Source organism: Podarcis cretensis (assembly GCF_951804945.1).
Source record: "Podarcis cretensis genome assembly, chromosome: 10".
NCBI classification, from domain to species: Eukaryota; Metazoa; Chordata; class Lepidosauria; order Squamata; family Lacertidae; genus Podarcis; species Podarcis cretensis.
Window position 1 is genome coordinate 73,204,285 of NC_137179.1, and position 15,953 is coordinate 73,220,237.

Genomic DNA, 15,953 nt, shown 5'->3' on the forward strand with positions numbered 1-15,953 from the left:
AAACTACCCCAGGAGCATGATGTGCATCTCACCAGAGCTATTACTCCTCCCCTAACACCCACGCCCCAAAAGACATGGAGGCCACACCCCTTCTCACTCTGTTCCCTTCCAAGCCGTATACATGGAAGGCCACTCAACACCAAAGAGCTGTTGGATCAATAGGAAGATACATGACTCTAGAGATGAACTGGCTATATAAAATGCCCCCGATACTTATGATTCATTATTGATTTATCTTACTGTTGCCTGAGCACACATATATAAATGTATTACCAGTCAAAGTTTCAGGGAAAGCATATGTCACAGTCATGCTGTGAATACTTTGCATTAATTCTGTGGGAGTCAGACCAGGATTTAACAATTTAACAGGTTTCATCCATGAGAGACACTAGAAAACAAATATAAACATCAAGCTAATTTTCTTGGAGACAAAAGTGCTACTCTTCTTGTTACACAGGCGGCATCAAGCCCTAGAGAAAGTGGGGGGGGATGTAAGTCTGTGCCCCAAGGGCTGCATTTTGCCCTTGACCTAATTCCATGTAGGTGACAAGGAGGGGGCAAACAGGAGGCAGGGGGCTGGCAGAGACAGCATGCAGAAAGTGGTGCCCTGGCCACATTTGACTTCAGCATACCCATTTTGGGTTTCAGTCCTCATGTTCTGCAAGTGCATCACCCTTAAGGGAATGTGGTTCTCAACAGAGTAAAGGGTTCCTCAGAAAATCAGCGACAAATACTCCTACAAACATCAGATCATCAGCAACTATGTTATCCTTAAAGGTGCAGGTTCACAGTTTGTGGGGGTTTCTGTGTCCAGATCTATCACTGGAGGCCCAGATAGCCTCCGTGCCTTTTACCAGCTGCACCTGGTTCAACAACCACAGCCATTCCAAGACCAGCAAAGCCCTGCCACAGCAGTTAAAGTGTTGGGTGCTTCAAGTCTGGATTGTTGCAGTGCACTCTACGTGGGGCTTCCCTAAGCTTGATCGGAAGCTGCAGTTAGTTTAGAATGCCGAAGCTCCCCAGGGCTGGCAAGGAAGCAGGCAGCTTGCCAGAGTAGCAGCCGCTGCCCTTCCAGCCTGCCTTCCTCTCCTCCAGGCCCTCCGGCGCTTGGCATCCTCCCACCTGGCCCTCTCTGCTGCTCTCAACCCTTGCTGGGCTCTGGCTCAGCTTTGCACACTGCAAACCCAAAGATCCACTGCCTTTTTGGGCCTTGGAGCCAATGGCTTCTCACCCACCTCACCTTTCCCTGCCGCATGCTGCCTGCCTGAGCCAGCCACACGTTACAAAAATAGACACCTATTATCAAGGATACTACTCATTTCATACAAACTGAATCAGACATTTTCTTCCCCATGGATGTACACTCCTTGTATACGTCCATTCTCCTAGATGTGGCCAGGATCTGTCAGGGACTGGTCTGAGCAGGAATGGCGGGGACCACTGCCCCCCGCACTTCCCAGAGAAGAGGGAGACAGTATAGATTTACAACAGTGGGTTGCAGAAGGTCATAGTTCAGAGGCTGCAGAGGGGAGAAGCTGGGAAATATTGGGAGATGAGCAGGAGGAAGAATAACAACCAGGGGAAAAACAGCTGACAAACTCCGTGTCTTTAGAAAGCCTTCCAGATCCCCCCTCTCCCAGGACACGGCAGGCACTGAGAGTAGGAGAACAGAAAGCTCAGAGGCAGAAAGCACAGATCAGCTGACGCAGGGATGATGTATAATAAGAGAGACCGAGGGGGTGAGACTTTACTCAGAGCAACCACCATTATCTGACAGATGCATCCTAAGTCTCTCTCTGTGAATGTTGAATAAAATAGTTTGGTAAGAGCTTCTTGTTTTTTCCATTACTGGCAGCCTGCCCTGAGGGAGGTAGATCAGATTCCCTGAAGCCTGACAGGACCATTCTGATAGATATATGGGAATGGAGCTGTAAGTTGGGCTAGTCATAAACAAAATTCAGTAGCTCACTCTTCAGCAGAAGCAGAGTATGTTTTTGCTGAAGAAACATGCAAAGAACCACAAAGACTTGACAAGATTTTAGAGGATCTGGGAATGCCAGATTCTAAGCCCATAAAGCTTATGGAAGATAATCATTGTCTTAAATCGGTACAGAGAAGACAAATACACATACACAAAGCCATAAAATGCCATGTGGTAAGAGATTTGAGCCAGAAGGGGTTTATTGAAATACAGCACAGTGGTACCTCAGATTACATACACTTCAGGTTACAGACTCCCCTAACCCAGAAATAATGCTTCAAGTTAAGAACTTTGCTTCAGGATGAACAGAACAGAAATTGTGCTCCAGCGGCGCAGGAAACCCCATTAGCTAAGGTGGTGCTTCAGGTTAAGAACAGTTTCAGGTTAAGAACGGACCTCCGGAACAAATTAAGTACTTAACCCGAGGTACCAATGTACTGTCCAACAACAAAAATGATATTTTAACAAAGCCTTTGTCAAAGAAAGTTTTGAGAGTTTATGTGCTAAATTAGGTAAAGGTAAAGGTACCCCTGCCCGTACGGGCCAGTCTTGACAGACTCTGGGGTTGTGCGCCCATCTCACTTAAGAGGCCAGGGGCCAGCGCTGTCCGGAGACACTTCCGGGTCACGTGGCCAGCGTGACATCGCTGCTCTGGCGAGCCAGAGCCGCACACGGAAACGCCGTTTACCTTCCCGCTGGTAAGCGGTCCCTATTTATCTACTTGCACCCGGAGGTGCTTTCGAACTGCTAGGTTGGCAGGCGCTGGGACCGAGCAGCGGGAGCGCACCCCGCCGCAGGGATTCGAACCGCCGACCTTTCGATCGGCAAGTCCTAGGCGCTGAGGCTTTAACCCACAGCGCCACCCTGCTCCCTGGCATGTGCTAAATTAGATGTGATAAATTCAAATTAGGTACAGTGAGAAGGGGATTGTAGGAAAAGCACTGGAGCCTAATATGATTAATAGAATACCTGGCCTCTCTCTAGTGAGCAGAGCTTTGTGCTGTACTCTAGAATCGGCCCCTCCCTTCAGGTTGTCAGTTAGAAAAGGATGTTCCTTGCTTCATTTCAGTTAGTATGTTACATTTCTCTACTATTAAAGCTTTGTTTCATATATATATATATATATATACATATATATATACATATATATATACACATGAGCTGTTTACTTCACTGGATGAAAAGACAAACTCTGCTAAAGAAGGAGAAGGTGTAATATCTTTTACTGGGTGAGTGAGAAGATATTTCCCTGACAGCAGGACTGATTTTTAGTCACCTTCTCCGCAACAGCACATGCTTATAGGGCCTCAGCAGCAATCTTGGTGATGGCCAGAGTTTCCATATTATGAATAGAAAGGAGGGTGTTCCTAAACAAGTCCAGTGGTACCTTGGGTTACATACGCTTCAGGTTACAGACGCTTCAGATTACATACTCCGCTAACCCAGAAATAGTGCTTCAGGTTAATTGCTTCAGGATGAGAACAGAAATCGTGCGGCGGCGGCAGGAGGCCCCATTAGCTAAAGTGGTGCTTCAGGTTAAAAACAGTTTCAGGTTAAGAACGGACCTCCAGAACGAATTAGGTTCTTTGTTGTTAATGGCGGCGCGCAGAGACGCTGCGGCTTAGTGCTCTCCTTTTGTTTTCAGCGTTTTGTTTTGTTTTCAGTGTTTTGTTTTCATTATTTTTACTTGTTCTGAGTATGTTTGGTCGGGCAAGAAAGATTTATAGCAGGCAGGAACTTCTGAAGGTCGGGTTACAGTGTGAACAAGCTGTGAGAGCTGATTATTTTCGCCTAGATAACGCTCCTGTGGGAGTAGCCAGGCCACCGGGCTCTCCATGGATTACTATGCCTCCAGGGAGGAGGCGAAGGCGGCGTAGAGACAGGAGGCAAAGGCGGGGTTGTCGGGCCGGCGTCCTGGTAAGATTGCAGAGGAGTCCATCTAAACCACCACTCCCTAGCATATTTCTTGCTAATGTGAGATCTCTTGCCAACAAGATGGATGAATTGAGGCTGCTGGCAGCAAAGAACAGTCTCGTAAAAGATTGCTGCGTCTTATTTGTCATTGAGACATGGCTTCAACCGTCCATACCAGACACGGCTATTCAGTTGGAAGGCTGTGTGGTACATCGTCATGACCGAGGCATGGACTTCGGAAAAACCAAAGGAGGGGGGCTGTGTGTATATGTGAACAAATGCTGGTCCAATAATTCTAAGACCGTGGGCAGTTACTGTTCACCGGATTTGGAATATGTGGCTGTTAAATGCAGACCAGCCTATCTCCCTAGGGAGTTTACAGCTGTTATGCTAACTGGTGTGTACGTGCCACCAGATGCCAATGCCAACTTGGCTCTGGGATGCCTGCAGAGCCTTATCAGCAGCCAGCAAGACAAGCATCCTGAAGCTGTGCACATCATTGCGGGAGACTTCAATCATGTTGAACTTAAAACAGTGCTCCCAACGCTCTATCAGCATGTGAAATGTCCCACAAGGGGGGACAAGACACTGGATAAAGTTTATTCGAATGTAAATCACGGCTATAGGGCCTTACAGCTGCCACATTTGGGCCAGTCCGACCATATGTCTCTGTTCCTGGTACCAGCATATATCCCACTCAGGAAACGGGCTCCCACAATATCAAGGACTGTTAAAATCTGGCCTGAAGGCGCTATCCACCAGCTGCAGGACTGTTTTGAGAGAACCAATTGGGATATTTTCGATCGTTCAGACCTGGAGGAGCACACGGCGGCAGTTCTGTGCTATATCAATCACTGCACAGACACTGTCACAGTAAATAAATCCATCCGGTTTTATCCCAATCAGAAACCCTGGATGAATAGAGAGGTCCAGTGCCTGTTGCGGGAAAGGAATAGGGCTTTCAGGTCGGGCGAGGTGCAGCTTTACAGTGTGGCAAGAGCAAACTTGAAGAGGGGTATTCGACGGGCAAAACTGGTCTATAGGCAGAGGATTGAGGATAATTTAAGGAGTAACAACACAAGACAGATGTGGCAGGGGATTCAGCATATTACCAACTACAAACCTAACCTTGGTGCTGTCGATGGTGACCCTTTGCTGGCGGAGGAGCTTAACTTTTTCTTTGCTCGCTTCGAGAAGGAGCCACCTGAGACGCCGGTATTACAGCCACCAGCCCATAGGGGCCCCTCATTCACTGTAGAGGAGCATGAGGTGAGACAGGTATTGAGGATGGTGAATCCGAGGAAGGCTGCTGGACCTGATGGCATCACGGGAAAGGTGTTGAAGGGCTGTGCGGATCAGCTGGCGAAGGTCTTTACTAAGATCTTCAACAAGTCCTTACACCAGTCTATTGTCCCACCCTGCCTGAAGTCGTCAACTATTGTTCCTCTGCCTAAAAAATCTACAATCAGTAGTTTGAACGACTACAGACCAGTTGCACTGACTCCAATCATCATGAAGTGTTTTGAGAAACTGGTGCGCCGTCATATAATTTCCTGTCTTCCATCAACTTTTGACAACTACCAGTTTGCATACAGGGCAAATAGATCCACGGAAGACGCTATCACTATCACTCTCCATGCTGCTCTGTCCCATCTGGAGCAGCCGGGGAGTTATGTGAGGCTGCTGTTTGTGGATTTTAGCTCTGCTTTTAACACTATCCTCCCCCATAGACTGGTGTCCAAGCTAGAGGCGATTGGACTCTCCAACTCCACCTGTCTCTGGGTTTTGGATTTTTTGTCAGAACGTTCTCAGAGGGTTAGAGTGGGGTCACATATGTCCACAGCCCTTAGCCTTAACACCGGCTCACCACAGGGTTGTGTGTTGAGTCCCCTGCTCTATACTCTCTATACGTATGATTGTACAGCCATCTATCCCAGCAACAAAATCATCAAGTTTGCTGATGACACTACGGTGGTGGGGCTCATTTCAGGAGGGGATGAGTCCGCCTATCGGGACGAGGTGGAGCGGCTTTGTGTTTGGTGTGGAGAGAACAATCTGGCTCTTAATACGGCTAAGACCAAGGAATTGGTGGTGGATTACAGGAAAAAAAAGGCGGACATTCAGCCCTTGTATATCAAAGGGGAACGGGTGGAGAGGGTGGCGGAATTCAGGTTTTTGGGAGTGACTATCGATCAGGGCATGACTTGGAGCGCAAATACCACTGCTCTGGTGAAGAAGGCCCAGCAGAGAATTTATTTCCTCAGACTTTTAAAGAAGAACAATCTGAGTGAGAGACTGCTGGTGTCCTTCTACCGAGGCTCCATAGAGAGCATTCTCACATACTGTATTTGTGCCTGGTTCTCCAGTTGTACAGCTAGGAAGAGGAAGGTGCTCCAGAAGGTCATAACCACAGCCCAAAGGATTATTGGTCATCCTCTCCCATCTTTGGAAGAACTGTACGGTTCCCGTTGTCTTAGGAAAGCAAACAACATCCTGCAGGATGCATCTCACCCGGGATACAGTCTGTTTGCACTACTGCCTTCTGGCAGGAGATATAGAAACATCAAGTCAAGGACAAATAGACTGAAAAATAGTTTCTATCCAAGAGCTGTGGCCTTTTTAAATGCTGTAACTCGATAGTGTGACCTGGGAGTTTGATGGGTGTGGGTGTGGGTGTGGCTGGAATGTGGTTTGTTTGGTTGTTGTTGTTGTTTTGCTTTTGTTGTTTTTAAGGGATGGCATCCAATTTCGTTGCACTTGTGCAATGTTGCACTTGTGTAATGACAATAAAGAATCTATCTATCTATCTATCTATCTAACCTGAGGTACCACTGTATACTCCTTCCTTCCTTTGGAATGTCTGCTGCCATAATGCCTAAGAGGAAGGCTTCCTTTTTTAAGTAAAAATTAATCTAAACCTTTTATAAAGTTCATTATAAATAATTTCCCAAAAGCTTTTGATCTTTTTACAATTCCACCACATATGATATATTGTTCAGCTTCTTGGAAACTCGTGGGCATAGCCAGGGGAGAACAGCTGCCCCAAATCAAGTAAATAAATAAAAATATTTAACTACAAGTAGAAATTATATTAAGATTTTGACAGATTTTTCTAAGCATTTGGGGTCAAATGAAAGTAATTTAAAACTGTTGATGAGACATTTCATTCCAAATCTGCTAGACAGAGGATTATGACCCACCCCCCAATCCTGGCTACATCCATGTATATATGTATATTTAGTGGATTAATAATTTTATTTCACACACACACACTGACAAATGCACTGTTATCAAATCTGTTTAAGAATGAAATCTGAGCAAACAAAATCCTGGACAGCTGCTGTAGACAGACACCAGTCCTGGTGTCTGCAAACAATTCTGCTAATAAGATTTAATGGTTCCAGTGAATTATTCTCAGCTACCTCCGTTCTGCCACAAGCTGTGTTTATAACAATGCCTGATAAAAAAAAATTCAACAGAATCTGTGAATATAATTTTATTCTTTCTTTGAATACACTCTGATGAGCATGTTTTCCCCCTCAAAAACAAACATATTTATTTTATGCTGGGTATTATAGCCTGAAGGTTGTTCATGAACAGGTTACTACTGCAAACAGGGCTATGTACAGTGGATAGACTTTAGGTCTCTACAAAAGCAGCGGACGGGAACATGGGAAGATGAGGAACCTATTTCCTTCTCCTCAGATTCTAGTTGTATAAGATTTGGTAAAATATATTGATGCGATGCAATGGAGCTCAAATTTAGTGACATCTACCAGAATATCCCAATCACAATAGCTTCCTTGCTAATAATCTTAAATCATTAGTGAATCAATATTATACAATGATCACTGAGTGATTAGTTTCTTGTTTATCTACAATGGCAGCTTAATGCAAATTCTACATTAACACAGCAACAGAAAGAGCACCACTGAGTCATGCAATGGCTTATTCATACTTTGCTGCATGGAGGGAAGAATCAGAATGTATTACATCCTTTTCCCTGGCTTCATTAGCAATAAATAGCAATAAATCATGAAACCATGATTTGACCCTTGTTCCAAAACAATGAATTTAGATTAGCTCAATTAATTGGTGACTTCTGAACGGTATCTATAGTCTGATGTAGATGTATATAAAGGACTCCAGTTCACATCACATGTGAGCACAGCATTCTGACACTTATAAAGTCCATATGCAGAGACCCAGTGTCTTTTTAGAAAATCCTTGCGCTCAGAAAAAGTTGATGGGAAAGTATTTAAAAATAATGCTCAGTACTCACACGAGCCCAAACAGACAGGAACACCAGCAGCACCAGGAGGAAATGTACGGTACATTATTCCACCCTGTTCGTGTCAATGCAAAGGAAACGCAATGTGGACAACACTGAGGTCAATGGACCATTGCTATTCCTAGGGTGCAGCTTTTTAACAGGAGAGATGAGCCAAGCCGGCTCTTTGATCTGTTTTCTATTTATTTCTTTTGTGGTTCTCTTTTGTAAGCTATATTGAAAATCTAAATACACATTTTCAAACAAACAAATAGTCATTTCTTTCTCATCCCGGTATTTTTAAACAATATATATTTTATAAGAATTTCCACAATTTCACATAAAATTCCAATACATAATAAATTTCCCTCTCCTCCCCCCCCCCATCAGGGTCGCATAGTTGCTCTCTTCACACACAAACAGTAGCGGCAAGGTCTGTCGTTTTTATAGCTTTTATTTCTTGCTATTTCCACAACTGGGCATTTCAATCTGTGTCGTTCTCGTCAGTTGGTCCCACTGATTTACGGCGTCTTTTCCAACAGCTAAAACGGGGAATTTTTTTCAACCTTCCGCCTACGTTCGCGTAATCTCCCGATGCGCCTTGCGTGAGGGGACTCAGGTCTTTGCCCCTCCTCTGACTCAGAACTTAACCCTTGCACGGTCTGTGAACTTGCCTGTTCACTTTCCTGCGTCTCTTTTCTTTGTGTTTCCTCCCCCTCCATGGGCTGTAAATCCAAAAAAAATCCCTGCTTGTTCGTGGCTCTCTTTCATCTTCGGTAGCAGGGTTTGCTATCTCTTCCTGCTGCTGCCTGTTCAGTTCAGCCTCACTGGGGTATCGTATGCTAGGGGACTCAGAGTGTTCTGAAGTCACCCTGACACCTACTTTCCATCCCGTTTTCCATGGTGTTTTTTTATTCTATCGCATTGCTGCACCCTAACTTCACTTTTTTGTATCATAGCAAAAATACAACCGTCTCTAATTATTTCCATTGCTCATAGTTCAAATCCTGCTAGCGAATTCGTGGTATTCTCATATTTCTTCAAATAGTCCTACCTAAAAAGGCTTCCATTAAACATAAAACAGTCATGGTTAAGTTCTGTTATTTTAGCTGCCAGCTTTGCAGATCTATTCTTTGCTTATCCATTCTTTTCTGCTGGGAACTTCTTCATTTTTCCATTTCTGTGCATAGAGAATCCTGGCGGTGGTAGTCACATACGCAAATAACTTAACCATCTTTTTAGAACTTCTGACCCTATAACCCCAAAAGCTTCAGTTTTGTTTTGTTTGTTTTTCTTTGGGGAGGGTGTATAATCACTTTGAGCATCCTTTTTATCTTGTCATATATCATTTCTCCAAAATCCCTTGCTTTCTTTCCGGTCCACCACACTTTCTCATCCTGGTCTTCTTTTATCTTCTTCCAGCTGCCCATGATTGTCAAGGAGGTTTACCACCATCTCCATAGGATCTCAGACTTGAGCACCAAAGAAGAAACACTTACGGCACTTGTCAACCTCGCCACAAAGCGTCTCAGCCCGGTGATAGACAGCTTGCTGGAGTGCTCAGCAGAGTGCAATGAATAAGGGCCTCTAAGAGATGAGTGTGTTACGGGGAAATAACATATAGAAAGACATAAAATTAGGGGACATTGCTTTGCAAAAGGTATATATGCCAGCGTGCAAAGTTTTTGTGATGTGGAAATGGGGAGAGCTGAATTTAATGCATGTGCCATATAGTTTTTTTAAAAGGCCTGACTTTTTTTAAGGAAAAAAAGAAAAATTCTCTTTGAAAAATTGCAGAAGAGCCACAGCGATATGGAAGGCCTTAGCCACCGATCCTTATTCCAGCAGCAAGCTGATGAAACCCATCCTCAGAAGGCTGCAGGATAAAGACCCCAATTACAGGTGATGCAGCATGTCACAAACTCAGATAGTGGTACGAAACCATTCAGTTTTTCTCTCCTGGATTGTTCTTGAATGGGAGCTGGATGGGGGTGGGGGCTTCTTGCTGGGAGGGGGGGTACATCTTAATAACTGGCCTAGCAGCATCTTAGTGGTCCATCACTGTGAGGCTCAGTGGCAGAGCACCTGCCTTGTATGCAGAAGGGCCCCAGCATCTCCAGGTCGGGGAGTCCCTCAGCTGAAACCCTGGACAGCCACTGCTAGTCAGTGCAGACAACACTAAGTGAGATGGACCAGGGTCCTGAGCTGCATCCTGCAGAGGGTTGGGAGATCTTGATCTGATGATGACCTCTGCTGAATGCTGTTCTCCTGTCCTGAAAATACGTATCTCAGGCGTCACAGGCCAGGGTAAAGAGGTGCACCTTCAGTGGAACACTTAGCGGTTCTTCCTGCCAGCTTCAGGCTTGTGCATCCTTTGTCTCTTACTCTGATGTTTCAGGACCTTGTTCACATCACCCATAGAACAATGCAAGAACATTGCCAGACTGGCGAGAGATAACATGCGCCATCCGAACACTAAGAAAAGAGCCATAGGGATGTTTCAGGACCTTGTTCACATTATCCCAGGGGCAGTACAAGAGCATTGCCAGACTGGCACGGGAATATATGTGTCATCCCAACTCGAAGAAAAGAGCCATAGGCATGGCATTCTACTTGGAGGTGAGGGTCGAAAATGGGGAACGTCTGCACGTGCCCCTGCTTTGAAACAACTGTGCCCAGGCAAGGAAAGCAGAGGGTGTGAGAAGGTCTCATTGGGGGGGGGGGGGAGGGAAGCATGCAACACATCTATGTAGGGAGCAAACTCCACAATTTACCACTCTTCTCTAAATCCATTTGCATTCATCATTGTTTCATAAGAACAGGGCAGAGCAGATAATGTCTACAGGGAGGGTGGAATGAAATCTGCAAGAGCAAATCTGGATACTGGGGTTGGCTAAAAAGAAAAGCAAATGAACCACTCTTGTTTTGCACAATTTATATCTGGGTTGTTTCCTGCCAGCTCCGAGTTCTGCAGGAGCACTGGGAATCATATTCAGCAAACTCTGCTGGCTTTGGAGAGTCATTTGCAAGATACTGCCCTGCACTCTCAAGCATCCCTTCCTTGACAGAGAGAGCTAGATATGACTTGGGATACGACTTGGGATACGACTTGGGATACGACTTGGGATACGACTTGGGATACGACTTGGGTGAAATCGGAGAGGAGTAGAGGGTAGTGACGGGGGGGAACACAATCAGGTGAGCGGGGTTCAAGTAACCCTGGTGGTGGTGGTTGTTGTTGTTGTGCAGGAACACTTAGCGGTTCTTCCTGCCAGCTTCAGGCTTGGGCATCCTTTGTCTCTTACTGATGTTTCAGGACCTTGTTCACATCCTCTGTTGAACACTACAGATTGCCAGACTGGCCAGAGATAACATGTGCCATCCGAACACTAAGAAAAGAGCCATAGGGATGTTTCAGGACCTTGTTCACATCATCTCAGGAGCAATTCAAGCCCATTTCCAGACTGGCACGTGACTATATGCATCATCCCAACTCGAAGAAAAGAGCCATAGGCATGGCATTCTACTTGGAGGTGAGGGTCGGAAATGGGGAACGCCTGCAGGCGCTCCTGCTTTGAAACAACTATGCCCAGGCAGGCAAGGAAAGCAGAGGGTGTGAGAAGGTCTAGTGGGGGGGAGGCACCATTTAGGGCTGGCAGGCCTGCACTCTGCCTGAAGCAGCAATTTCTCCAGGCCTTGGATATGAACTGAGGGCAGCGGGCATTAACTAAGGACCATCCTCAGAGCAAATCCACCAAAATCGTTGCACCAAAAATCATCATGCCAATTAGCTGCAGCTTCTCCGCCTTTAGCTCAAAATTCCACAAAGTTGCTGTCCCCCCCCCTTTCTTTATCCTTTTCTTTGCCAGGGGCACTCATACTCTCCAACATTCCTCGGGTGAAAATAGGAACATTTTCTGTAGCCAAGGTTTGTTCCTAGTTTACTGAGTATGGTCCCGTGAGCCAGGAGTAGTGAAACAGGCACAATTCGCTTGCACACAGTAAGTGTGCTTTATGTCAGTGATGAACCTGTAGCCCTCCAGATGTTACTAGACTCCCGATCCCATCACTATCGGCTATTGAACATAGAATTTGGAGTCTAAAAACATCCCTATTCTAAGACATACAAATGGAGCTAGTATTCCTCATAACTGCTTTTCAGTGCTTCAGACAAGAAACAAAACAGTAGAAAAGTATAACCAGTTAAACAATCCCAATGGCAGTGAAAAAGAGTTACTGGTAGGTTGTTTGCCTTGCTGTCGGGATGTGGTAGAAAGCACAGCATCTAACAGAAGCTTAATGTGCCAGATATTGTTGTAGAAGACAAACTCTCTAAATTGGCCCAAACAGTGGAACTTATGGCAGAGAATGTTAATGCTGCATGGGAAATGGCACAGGCCAACGAAGAAAAAATTATGGCTTTGCAGGAGCAGACCAGGAAACTGAAGGTACACAATAAGCATGTTAATGATAAATTAATGGACTTAGAAAATAGAGCCAGAAAGTCGAATTTACGTCTAAATTTTTTTTCCAGAGTCAGAAAATATGGAGAAAGTGATTGAGTGGATGGCCAATTTGTTGCCGGAATTGGGAATTTTGAAAGACGCGCTCGACCGCATACATAGGGTCGGGAAGCTGAGAAATGAGTCAACTTGGCCGAGAGACATGGTAATGTGCTTTGGGAGATACACAGAGAGAGCAGGTATTCAAGGCAATGAAAGACTTCGATAGACTTGATAAACTGTTGTATAATGGCAAGAAAGTGATGGTTTTTGATGACTTATCTCTGGAAACAATTAAAAGATCGAGGCAAACTAACAGAGTACTTACAATCAGCAAGGAGAATGGAGATAGTGAGAAGAAACTCAAGTAAATAAAGAATAAATAATTAAGGAGTATCTCAAAGGGTACTGCGGCAATAAAAGCTTCCTGGCAGATATTGAATGAGCCATGCAATACAAAGTATCTGTTAGAAAAAGTTAAATTACGTTAAAGAAAAACTTTACATAACTGTGTAAATAATAGTTTAACTGTAAATCAGCACAACGGGTTTAGTCGGAAGTTTCTTTTCTTTGCAGATTCGCACATAGTGTTTACTATATTTGATGGTTGTAATTTGCTTCTTAATATGTCTTTTAAAACTTTTTTCTATCTACACTCATATCTTTTTCTTTCTTTTCCTTCTGTCCTTTTTTCTATCTATATTCTTTATAATCTACAATTAAGTGAATGTTTGTTGGCATTGTATGTATTTTAAGATTTCTCTTGCTCAATAAAAAAGGGGAAAAAGACAAAAAATTACTGTGGTTTTTCTATGTTAAGTACTATTGAATGTTTCATAAAGTTTGGTCTGTGTCTTCTGGGGGGAAAGAAACAAAAAAACTACTTTCTCAATGCAGTTCTCAAACAGGAGAAATGTGCAGTTGTGACACCAGGGGCACTGCAGGGAAAAGCCTCCACTTTAGTTTGTGTACCTCGGACCTCCTACAATTGAGTAATTGTTGGTATACAGAAGGTGATAGTTTCTGTCCTCCTCTCCAGCCTTAACTGACAGGTAAGAGGGTAAATTTGTCTGACAAATTAGTTTCTCTTTTGTAACCCTTAAATGATGCCTGATATCTTTGGGATCCCTGGATCCTGAATTAGAATTTGAGGATGAAGTCCATATTAATCCTGATGTGCATCTTGATTCTGGGGAACCCCAGTGTGACACAAGGAAATGTCTTTGTAAAGCATGAGAAAATGTCACCCTTTACTATGAACATCCTAGAAAGGTAGCTGACATGTCCCTCATTCCAGGACTGATCAAGGATCCTGATATTGTGTTGGCAGGCCCACTGTATAACCAAAGTGGCCTTTTTACTACACCTCTTTCTGAATTGAATGGCACCTCCTACCGGTATTTCCAGTTTTCCAGAACCACCCAAGGCTTGTGTTTTTGTTGCTATGCCTCTGGGGCATGGAACTCAAAATGGAAAGTTTGGCACCAGGTACAATGCCACCAACATAAAGGTTGACTAGGAAATTATACACACTGCACCGATAAATTTTGGTTGGGGGTTCCTTCAATACTTCCTTCCAAGGAAACACCACACCTTCAGATCTATATCCATACTTTCCCCAATATACAGTTAATTTCACCAGACAGGGATCCATCTATTCTGGATGGATGATTAATGATCCAAATCTATGGTTCCTGTACAATGGGCTTGCTACTAACTACCACCCTGGTAATTACCAGTGTGTGGGAATTGGAGCCTTCACTTTCCCTGTGACTGTAGAGACTTTCCTTCCTCGTGCCTCTAGAAACAGGAAACAGAGGGAAGTCCAAGGGGAACAGTGTAGTGATGAAATCTACCTGACCCGTTCCATAGGTGCTGTTGGAGGAGGCTTTGTTAGTGTACTAACACTAAATATATATCCAGGAGTCATTTCTGAACAGAATCGCGAAGCCCTTTTCGCCTTAACATGTAGGTTGGAGAAATGTTAAATGGACATAGGAGTATTTAGGAAGGGTTGTGTCCACGCTTATTGGTTTGATTTTGCTGCAATTTATGAATATGTAATGCCTAAAGCTGTTTGGAAAAAGGTATATAAACCAAAAGCACCAGAGCTCCAGCACCCAGTCTTTGGAAACCATTCCACTGGGTCTTAGTGCTGTCAGCAATAAAATTTTACTTTCTTTTTCTCCATTACTGTGTCTGTGATTTTTGAACACACCTTGAACAGGTATCGGGTATTTAGGTAACCCTTCACAACAGAATGAGAAACTGCATGACCAGTGTATACATGCGTACCACAGTCTATTTGGCCATTTGCATTTCCAGGCAGTAGCCAAAATGCCAAGCATGGTTGAGGCCATGAAATTGCAAAATTGTCCTTAACATATGAAGTGTTTTTCTTGTGCAGAAAACAAAGCTAAGCAAGCTCTCAAAGGTGTAAAATCTGGGAGAGAAGCTAAGAAACCTTATGAAGTTATACAGTGGTGCCCAAGACGAATGCCTCGCAAGATGAAAAACTCGCTAGACGAAAGAGTTTTCCGTTTTTTGAGGTGCTTCGCAAGACGAATTTCCCTATGGGCTTGCTTCGCAAGACGAAACGTCTTGCGAGTTCTTGCGAGTTTGTTTCCTTTTTCTTAAAGCCGCTAATAGCTGTGCTTCACAAGACGAAAAAACCGCAAGACGAAGAGAATCGCGGAACTGATTAATTTCGTCTTGCGAGGCACCACTGTACATGCTGACTTGATTGGACCTCTAGCACTCTCTAAAGGCAACTCATGTTTCTTCATGGTACTGATAGACCCAAACATATCTGGAATAGGAATCTATGTGCTGCAAAAGAAATCCGAAGCTTTTTCCAGGTTTCAACAATTTTGTTCATGGCTTAGAAATGTACACGATGAGCATGTACGTTGTTTATTTACTGATAGGGGGTGGAGAATTTTGTTCAGAACAGTTTGAAGTTCCTTACTGAACAGAGCATAGAGCACATGACTGCCACGCCCAGATCCCCATGGCAAAATGGTTTGTGTGAACGAGTGAGCCAAACCTTGCAACAAGGTGTAAGAACTCTGTTGCACGATTCAAGCCTATCCAATCCCTTTTGGGCAAAAGCCCTATCCTGTTTTTCTTACGTATACAATCACAGATACCAATCGACTATTGATTGCACCCCATATGAAATGCTTTACAAAAAGAATACATGTGAAACATTTAAGGATTTTCGGTTCAGAGGTATGGGTACACACTTTGCAGAACAACAAATTGAGCAAACCTGGACAACATGGCA

The 15,953-nt window shown here is 44.3% G+C and overlaps 1 long non-coding RNA gene across 1 annotated transcript; it reads left to right on the top strand.

Annotated features, from left to right (window-relative positions):
• Positions 1 to 6,728: 6,728 nt before the first annotated feature.
• LOC307225689 lies at positions 6,729 to 11,261 on the top strand. Its single transcript, XR_013843130.1, has 3 exons — positions 6,729 to 8,379; positions 8,949 to 10,098; positions 10,564 to 11,261. It is a non-coding gene; the product is annotated as an uncharacterized lncRNA (long non-coding RNA).
• Positions 11,262 to 15,953: the final 4,692 nt, after the last annotated feature.